This window comes from Gavialis gangeticus, unplaced genomic scaffold (genome assembly GCF_001723915.1).
Source record: "Gavialis gangeticus isolate Ggan-Ray unplaced genomic scaffold, GavGan_comp1, whole genome shotgun sequence".
Lineage (NCBI taxonomy): Eukaryota > Metazoa > Chordata > Crocodylia > Gavialidae > Gavialis > Gavialis gangeticus.
In genome coordinates this window covers 178,839,170-178,849,044 of record NW_017729022.1, presented here as the reverse complement: position 1 = coordinate 178,849,044, position 9,875 = coordinate 178,839,170, and the positions used below count along the sequence as shown (strand labels likewise).

Sequence of the window (9,875 nt, the reverse complement as noted above, 5' to 3'; positions counted from 1 at the left end):
ACTGATTAAATTAATGTGCTTAAGGGACCTCAAGATACTTGAAAAATATTTTGTGTATTGGAGACTCCACCCAAATCCAAGGAAAACTATTGTCACATCGTTTTATCGAAACAGTGCCTACACCAACCATTAACTCGCCATCACTTTCCATGGAGAAGAGGTTAAGCATGAGAAGTTCCTGAAATACCTCAGCGTAACTCTCGATCGGAGCCTCATATTTCATAAACACCTATGGAAAGTTGCTAAAAAAATTGAAAGCACAAGTTAACCTTGTGCATAAATTGGCTGGAATGACATGGAAAGCAAATGCAACCATGCTTCAAACAGCCACGCTAGCACTTGGTTTTTCTGCATCAGAATATTGCTCCCCAGTCCGGAACAAAAGGATGCACACAAAGATTATTGATATGCAGTAAAATGCAGATTATATCAAGAATGCTAAAAAGTATGCCATTGCCGTGTCTTCCAGTCCTAGCAAACATTGCTCCCCCACAGCTCCACTGCAATGCTGCATGCATGAGGGAATACCATAAGGCCATCCATAAACTCAAATCTAGAAAACCCTTCTGGAAATACACCAAGAAGCTCTATGATGATAACAGAAGCCTCAAAGAACAATGGAGGGAAGCCTGGGCAAATACCAATCTGCTGCAGAAATGCATTGTTAACAACCCCACAATCCCTCAGCCAGGATTTGACCTACTGAGAAAAATTTGGTCCTCCCTGAATTGCAGCCAGACACTAAACAGAGAATGTGAACACCTACTCCATAAAAGGAGAATCAAAGAGAGTCTGGGTTATGATTGTGGTGCAGTTTTTCAGATGATACAACACATTGTGGATGATTGCCCAATTAGATCATTTAATGGCAATCTAAAATCAATCCATGCAGCTACCCTTGAAGCAGTCGAACAGCTATCAAATTTAGATATTAATCTATGAATGTTGTATGGATGTTGTAATCCTAAAATGTTATACAAAAGAAAGAGGGAACCAAAAGAGGGGTGTATAGCAAGAAAAGCAGCTAGGAAGGTGGGATAGAGAGGTATAATTTACAGTAACACTCAATCTAATTATTGTGCAGTCTTTTAAACCTTGTTCATCCTCTTCAGTATGAAAGGTACACTGATTTAGACTTCCTAAAATACATCCCATACATCTCAATTTGACCTAGTCTCCATGTTTCTTCAGTGAGACACTATATGTAGACCATCAGCCTAACAGTTCTGCTACTTGTTCTAATTTAGTGAGGGCTGAGAATTAGCAGATGGTGTCATTACCAAAAGTTGTTCAAGTGTTAAAACAACATATAATCTACAAATACAAAAAAACAAATATACATGTGGTATGCGGTAATTTTTGAAATATCTGCTGAATAGTAATAATACTTTGCATATATAGATTGCTTTTAATCCATGGCTATTCAAGCACAGATTGTTACTAAAGCTCATGGTATCCCTGTGAAGTAGTTCAGTATAATGCTACCTGCGTTAAAGATGTACCAAGTGAGGCGCAGAGAGAGTACAACCTACATGAGTGGGAGGTTGTGTGAACTAATACTTAGAGCACTAGATTTGGACTCAGAAGATGTAGGTTCAATCCCAGGCTTTGCCACAGGTATGCTGTGTGACTTTGACACTTCACCTGCTTGTATCTCAATTTGTCTACCTTGCCTCCTCGGTGAGGCATCTTGAGATCTGCAGATGAAAAGCATGGTATAAAACAAATGCATTATTACTTCTATTATTTTTTCAGTTTATTTCTTCTATTACTGTTTCTAAGAGTGATTTGTAATATTAGAGCCTTAATTTGGGGGATTCAGAAAGAAGACACCTAGGGCCATGGTTTTGAGACTTGTTAAGAAATCCACAATTCCAGCTAAAGTCAATGGCAGCTGCAGGCACTTCACAGTTGTGCATACCAGGCTGTGTGAAAGGTATCTGAAGGTGGGCATACAAAGATGGAGGCACCTTAAGAGAGCCTGAAAACATGGCTATAAGTGACACGAAGTGACAGCTGGTCAGTTTAAGATTAAATTGATGAGTCCTGACTCGGTCTCCAGCTGTGCTTGTGAGTCACCATGCTGTCTGAGAGGTGACTAATGCATTTTCTTTTCTTTTAGTGCTTTTCATGCCTGCACAAATCTCAAAGGAGGTGTGACGTGGCCTTCATTATACAGATGTGGAAACTGAGGCACAGAGAAGTAAATGATTTCCCTAAGGTCACATAGCAAATCAGTGACAGAGCCAGAAATGGAACCCAGAGCTTTGTTATTAGTGCCAGTTAGTACCAAAACACTACATTCCTTGCCTCATAAGAGATTTTCACTCTATTCTTTATTTCTCATTGTCTTCTCCATTTCTGGTACAAAGACTGATGTGGATCAAGGAAGGAAAAAAATGTAATTTAGAATGTGATCATTTGTGTATTCAATTGAGATAGCCTATAGTCCTCATTTTCCACAAAATAAATTTAGAAGGAAAATAGACTCTGTGCAAGTAACACTAAAAGTCTCCCTGTTGTTTGAATTTTAGTTATACCAGCGCACACTCACTTAGTTTGTAAATTTAAAAAAAATATTCTTTACTATCAGCCCCAAACACTCAATCTGGAATCTGATGGTCAAGTTGGGTTCTATCTTTCACTTCATTACTAATAAAGATTTTGCTGGCCAAATTTCTTTCTCGTATATCTTTTCTCTCTTTAGATTGCACTATTAGTGACACCTGCACATTCCCGTTGTCTTCCACGTGTTTACACAGGTGTAAGTGATTGCCCCCTCAATTAAACTTAGCAAATAATTGTGTTGAGGATGCACAAGGAGAAATAGAATCCAGTTCGCTCCCTGGCATGTGCTCTAACAAGGGTAAGGAGAGTTAAAAATAGTAACATTGTTTTTTATCACAAAAGTGAGCAGACAATTCTCCAAATGAACACATGGAGTAGATTTGTTGAGCAAGACCATGGCATTTTACAGTCACTTTTCAGACCATAGCCACACTTCCATAGCCACATAAAAATTACCAAACTAGACTAAGTCAATTGCCAAGTTTTCTCTATGAAACAGTGGACAACAGTAGATGCTTCAAAGGTATGTGAACCTTGTCCCCCCTTTTGTACTCCATGATTCATTCTTATGAATAAATATATCTAAGAGGGGAGCTTGGATAAACCAAACATCAAGGTTCCTTATCTGTCATTTGTAGCCATAAAATTACAGGACTCGGAGGATCCCTCTGCTATTGCAAGTGTCCATAACACACAGTCCCATTCAGTCCCTCCAGGGTGATGAATTTAAGTGAAATTACACTGCTTGTAGTGGGGTCCAAAAGAGATGCATCATTAGAACAATTAGTTCAGTAAAGCCAGAGCCTATTTTTGTTTAAAATAGAAATCATAAAGATCTTGCCCAATGAAGAAAGCGGCTTAATTCCAACTGCTCTTCATGGCAAGTAATATCGTAATCTATTAATAGGTCCTCATGATTTCAGTGGGTCTTCTCTGCATCAGAATAAGGGGAGAGGAAGAATCAGATTCTTAATTATTATTAATCTTTTTGTTTGAGAAGTGTAGGACAAGTCAAGTGGCAGGTTAATTTGAGACCGGGTATTTTGGAGTAGCCTTCAGTTCCCAAAGCGTTAGGAGTTATTTTTTTCTTCACTTTGTACAGGTCAGATGAAAAGAAAAATGAAAAGATTTTTCACAGCTTTTTAGCTTTCACATTTGACATCCTATAAATGTGGGCTTCAGCTGTGATATAAGTCATTGAAAACTGGCAAACCGATTCATGAGCCAGCAGAACTCAACCACAAGTTTGGCAACAAAGTAATATTGCCAGATGCCTCTACTGTTCCATTAGCTTTCCATGCATTCAAAGCACTTCACTCTTTTTTTGTAGCTGGAAATACTTTCAAAGTAGAACACAATGTTTTGGGTTGTCTAGCCAAAGTTTAGCTGTGCTTTTGCATCTTTGCCAAACTTCCTGTTTTCAGCAAAAACAATTTATTATCTTGTGAGTTCTTTAGACCTGAATGGATTTTCAGGCACAGATAAACTTCTTGGGTTTCTCATGTCTTTTCAAAGAATAAACTCACTTTCTCCTTCTCAATTAAGCTGTATACACTAACACTGAGAAGGATTTAACCTTTGGACTGCTAGCAAGGTACAGAAAATGCTTTACTTATTCAAAATTTATGCACTCTGAACTTTAAAGAACAGGCAATTATTTTTCATATGCTGGGTAATTAATTTTTTTCATGAGATTTGGCAGTATCACCCATCTGCCACATGTGGTATTTTTAAAGCAAGTTTCAAGTAAGCTAAAGCTTGAAATCTTATAGTAGATTATAGTGTTTATTAATCAACAGCAAGTAAGAAGAGCTTTGCCACAGAGCATTGTGTTTCAAATTGTCTAGAATTTTTTTCACATTGACCTCTGAAGATCATCACAAAATAAACTGAAAATAGGTGACAAATATATGAGATCTTCCCATTTATCAGCTGCATGTTAATTTCAATCAGATTTCATGGAATCATAGAAAATGAGGGTTGGAAGGGACCTCAGGGGATCATCTAGTCTAACTGCCTGCTCAAAGCAGCACCATCCCCAGTTGCATCATCCCAGCTAAGGTTTTGTCTAGCCAGGTTTTAAAAACCTTCAAGGATGGAGATTCCACAGTCTTTCTGGGTAGCCTGCTCCAGTGCTTTACTACCCTCCTAGTGAGAAAGTTTTTCCTAATATCTAAACTAAACTTCCCTTGCTGCAACTTGAGACCACTGCTCATTGTCCTGTCATCTGCCCCTACTGAAAACAGTTCCTCTTTGGAACCACCCTTCAGGTAGTTGAAGGCTGCTATTAAATACCTCCTCCATCTTCTCTTTTCCATACTAAATAAGCCCAGTTCCCTCAGCTTCCCCTCAGAAGTCATGTGCTCCAGCCCCCTCACCATTTTTACTGCCTCCACTAGACCCTCCAATTTGTCTGTATCCTTTCTGTAGTGGGGGCCCCAGCACTAGACACATTATTCCAGATGTGACCTCACTAGTGACAAATAGAGGGAAATAATTACTTCCCTTAACCTGCTGGCAACACCTACTAATGCAGCCCAGTGTGCCATTGCCACCTTCTCAACAAGGGCATACCGCTGGCTCATTTTCAGTGTGATGCAGCAGTTTTAGGGTTCTGTCACTTTAAGGGCTGGAGCAGGCAGCCAGCAGGTGCCTGATTAGGGTGTCAATTTTAATGCCCAGCTCTCAAGGCTGTGGCAGCAGTTTGCTGCCAGCCAGCATGGGAGGGACATCACCCTGTTAAACTACTACTCCAGTAACATCTCAAAGGTAAGAGAAGGGGCTATGGGGAAGGAGGAGGCCCTTGGTCCTGGGCATGACCAAAACTGCATCCTACTGGGGTAGGAAGACCTGGTAGGACTGCCTGTGGCAGGGCAGTGTCACTTAAATGTTGGGACCACAAACATCCCTGCTGAAAGGCATGTAGGGATGCCCAAACCCCAGCTTTCACCTCTGGGTGGGTATAGTGTGAGCAAGGGGTGGGAGCAGGTATGCTTGCTGAAGCCCTGGAGTCCCAAAGGGGTGGAGGACCCTAAGGTGGGCCAGGCAAGCTGGGCAGCAGCACCTGAGCCTGCAGGGGTGGAGGACCCTGACCCCTAAGAGACGGCAGAGTTGTTAGGCCCAGGTATGCTTATAGGGAAGAGCCTGAGGGGGATGTTTGATCCCAGGGCCCAAGAGTAGGGGTAGATGGGTGACCCAAGGAAGGGGCATCATGGCCCAGTGTGGGGCTAGGAGTGGAGTTGGCTCGCAGTTGAATAATTGCCCAGTTCTGTGCAGATGAGGGCTGCAGGAGAGGCCCAAATGGCTATGCCAGAACTGGCAAAGGCATGGTGAGCAAAGCCTGATGGCCCTACAGGGTCGCTCAAGGGAGCAGGGTGGTATGAATGTGGCCCTGGAGCAGGTGGAATGATAGAGGCCCTGTGAGGGACAGCAGAGAGCAAGAGGCCCCAGTGAGAGTGGGACAGTCTATGTGGCCCATGAAGGCAGCATGTGAGAGACCCATGTGTGCTCAGTTTGGCCCAGCCTTGAGCCAGAGTTTTAACACACAGTCAGACATCTGTGAGGTGTGGAACACATGTAAAGGGAGGTCAGAGTGTGTACATATCACCCTTTAACAGTGGGTGCTCAAAGGGCAGACTCCCACCTAATTATCATCTTAATTAAATTACAACAAGGCATGGCAGGAGAGCAAGGTGGGTGGGTTGCCCATAGATAGGACACAGGCTGATATTAAAATTGGGCCTGGAAGCTTGCCCCTGTCACATTCAGCTTACTGTCCACTGTAACTTTTGTTTGTTTGTTTTAGTGTCAGTGTAACAGGGCACTTAGGATGTCTTTAAGAGGAGAGGCTGGCTGAGAAGCAGCCTGCAGGTAGTGAAAGGGGCTGATTAGCAACTCACCTGACCAGAAGGGGACAACCTTGAGCCATATAAGCCCAGGGCCTGAGCTAGTCAGGAAGTCTAGCCCTGAGAGTCACAGCAAGAGGAGCTTCTGACTGCAGGGCTGCAGCAAGACTCCTGAGATAACAGTGGAACCTGGGCTAAGCAACTCTGCAGGGCTGGGAAACAGGGGAATATTACCTGGGCAGAGTGAGATTTGTTTATACAGGCAGATGGCCTTTATTTTATGCCGGATCTAGAGAGGATTTGGTGGTGCCTGCCAGAGGGCTTACCTCTGAGGCTACAGTTTATATTGGTGGTTTTTGGATGTCCCATTAGTGCCCTAAGAGCACATGATTGCTGTGAGCCCTGCTGGGGCAGGCTCAAGGTGTAGCCAGAGGGGCAGAGCTTGGGGCCAGAGGACCTGAAGCCTGCAAGAGGTGAGAGGCCGGGTCAGTGACTTATAGCCCAGGAGGGACAAGTATGGCCAGGGAGGCTGGAGGTGTCAACTGTCCTGAGAGCAGAGAGACTTCCAGGGACAGGGAGCCTGGAGATCTCAGCTGGCCCAGGAGTGGGGCCAGAAACCAGATGAGGCCAAAGGTCTAGGAGAAGCCAAGGCTTGAGACCAACAGGGTCAGGGACCTGTAGCTTAGGCAGAGACAGGTCAGGAGGCTGGAGCTCAGAAGTCAGGTCCAGTACCATGGTCCTGAGCTTAAAAAGGCCCAGCAAGAGCAAAAGTGGAGGAGGACCATAAGGTAAAGACAGGAGAGTAATGGCACAGAAACACCTGCAGGGCGTGGGGCATGGTATAGGGGAGGTTTTGGAGCCACGGAATTAGCCGTCGAGGCAGGAGTGGGGAAAGTCTGGCTCACAGGTCAGATCAGGCCCACAGCAGACTCCATTTCCCAGCAGCCTCTGTGGTGGCAGCTTTTTCAGGCTGTCACTGCCAGCCCCAGCCCCACTGCTTGGCCACCCAAGCTCATCTGTCTCACAGCCACCACTGGGGGCAGGACCTGTGTGGTCAGGGAATGTGGCTGGGATGGGGCCACAGCTAGGAACAGGACAGGTGGATGGGGCCAGGGAAACCCCGGGATCTTGGGGTAGGGGGGTAGGGCTGGGGCAGAACCATGATCCACTGCTCATGTGCCCCTGTGATAAGAATTGGATTTGCTGACAGGGGTGTGTAGGGAGTGGAGGCTCTGCTGCAGCCCCGTGCTGTCATCACCCCAAGATTCTGGCCCTAGAGCAGCTCCCTGCCTAGACATGCACCCTACCCATGCAGCTCCTGCCTGGCTGGTCCTCATGAAGACCAGCCAGGAGCCCCATTGGCAGGGGCAGCTGGGAAATGGAGTTTGGTTGCTAGCCAGATCTGCCAGTTTGCCTACCCGTGCCTTAAGCCTACAGGTGCCCTGGGAGACACAAACAGGCTGAAAGGGCCCATTTTGCCTAAGGGCTGAATTGAGACCAGAGACATCTGGGAGGGACCTTTTGGTTATTTGAATGGATTAGGGCTTGCTCTAAGGCCCATGGTCACCCTTCCTTCCCTAATCTTTAATAAGAACAATGTGTGGCAGGTGAGTAATCAAGGAAGGGCTACCTTAGAGCCAGAGCCAGACTGGAGCCTTATGGCCACTAGGGGCCATGACAACTGCCCCTGGGGACCTGGTCCTGTTACAGTCAATTTTTATTTTATTATTTCCCCGTTCTTCTCCCCACTTACAAAAATAGAGCAGAGTTCAGGAGGGAGACTCATGGCTCTGCAACATTAAACTAGTTTCTGCTTCCTGCCATGTTCTGTAGGCTGGAATATGGGCACTGATGTGGCTACACCTGTGACCCACTGGGGGAGGAGAGGCAGCTCCCACAACCTCTTCCTTCACTTGTTGCAGCTTCCTTTTGCTCTACTTGCTGGCCTGCTCCTCTGGCTGCATAGCAAGCTACTGGGACCCCAGAACTTGGCTAACAAAGGTCTCCCAGTCATAACCTAGTTTATTTGTCATCTCCAGGAGGTCATCACACTTAGGCATTTTCTGGTCTTATCTCTTGGCCCCTTTGCCACCTTCTCCAGCTCACTGATCTGTTAAGCTGGAAATGTGGAAAGAGTGCTCTCATCCTTACATAGCTGATCAAGTTGAAGACCTACCCTTCCTTGCTGGTCTCCACCTCTTGCCCTCAGTCTTCATATGGAGCCGCATCTTGCTGGCACCCCCATTGTGAGTGCTGAGCTCTTTCACTCTGTTGGTGTATCTTACCATGTTCAAGGTGTACTCATATGAGCCCATGCCTGGAGAAATCATAGCAGTCATGCAGGTGTGGGAGTTGGTGCCTATGATGAGTCCTTCAGCACCCGAGTCAGCTTGCTGTCCTGGAAAGTCATGTGGGACTTGTTCTGCCCAACAGCTCAGATGCATTCCTTCAGGGCCAGCAGGCTTTTGCAGATCTCTGCCCCTTTCATGAGTGCCTGCTGGTCAGTGCTGGAGGTGTCCACACCCTGCTTGTTCCCAGCCAAGTCCAGCAAGGAAAACTTGCCATGGAGCTTCCTGCAGCAGTGGAGGGGAGTCTGGAAGCAGGCATGTAACTGGGAAGACCTTGGTGAATGCCTGATCCATCTGGGTGTCCTGTAGGCACTACCCTCTCAATCTTAATCATCCTGATGATGTCCTCAGTGCAGCTGACCTGGTGCTCCTGGAGGCTGACTACCTGGCCCTCTGTTGCTTCCCATCTTGTTCAGGAGGTCAAAGACCTTCCCATGATATATTTCAAAGAATGTGATGTAGACTTCCAGGTTCAGATTCATGTACCACAGCTAGCTCTGGAGGAGGAAGAAATTGTAAGAGGCAAGCTGATAGATCCCCATAAAGCATTCTGAGCTCACCCCAAGAAGTCTACTCCCATAGCATGCATTTTGCTGCTACACATTTTGCCATATGCAAGACATGGAGCCTTCCCACCCTGAAAAATAGTCTGCACAAGAGGCCTTGTGGTGAACCTATAAACCATCTAATTGGAGGCTGTTTCATCAAACAAGCAGTCAAATTTGAAGGCCTGGTTATCCAGATTCTTGGTTAATTCATCCTTCAGCTTGGGCTCATGCACCAGCAGGATGGTTTTGCTGGGAACTGTGAGCACAACACATTCCTTTTTGAGAAGCTCTTGCTTATTGAAGGCCCATTTCCTCATGCACACACAAAACCTGTGTTCTTCAGTCGGTCATCCATGGATATGGGCTGGCAGGCCAAGGTGGCTTGGAATTCTTTGATCATCCTGTGGCAGGGGGCCATCCCCAGGGTATGTCACAGTATTGGCCTACCTGCCTGTCCGGGGCAGCCTGCCCACCTGCCTTTCCTGCCACACCTTTGTTGTAATAAAATAGGTAGCTATTTGTAAGGCGCTATACATAGCTCGGACCTTCCCTTTACAGTGTCCCAT

General features: G+C 45.7%; 1 pseudogene; it reads right to left on the bottom strand.

Annotated features, from left to right (window-relative positions):
• Window positions 1-8,357: 8,357 nt before the first annotated feature.
• LOC109297093 lies at window positions 8,358-9,709 on the bottom strand (annotated as a pseudogene).
• Between the last annotated feature and the right edge of the window lie 166 nt (window positions 9,710-9,875).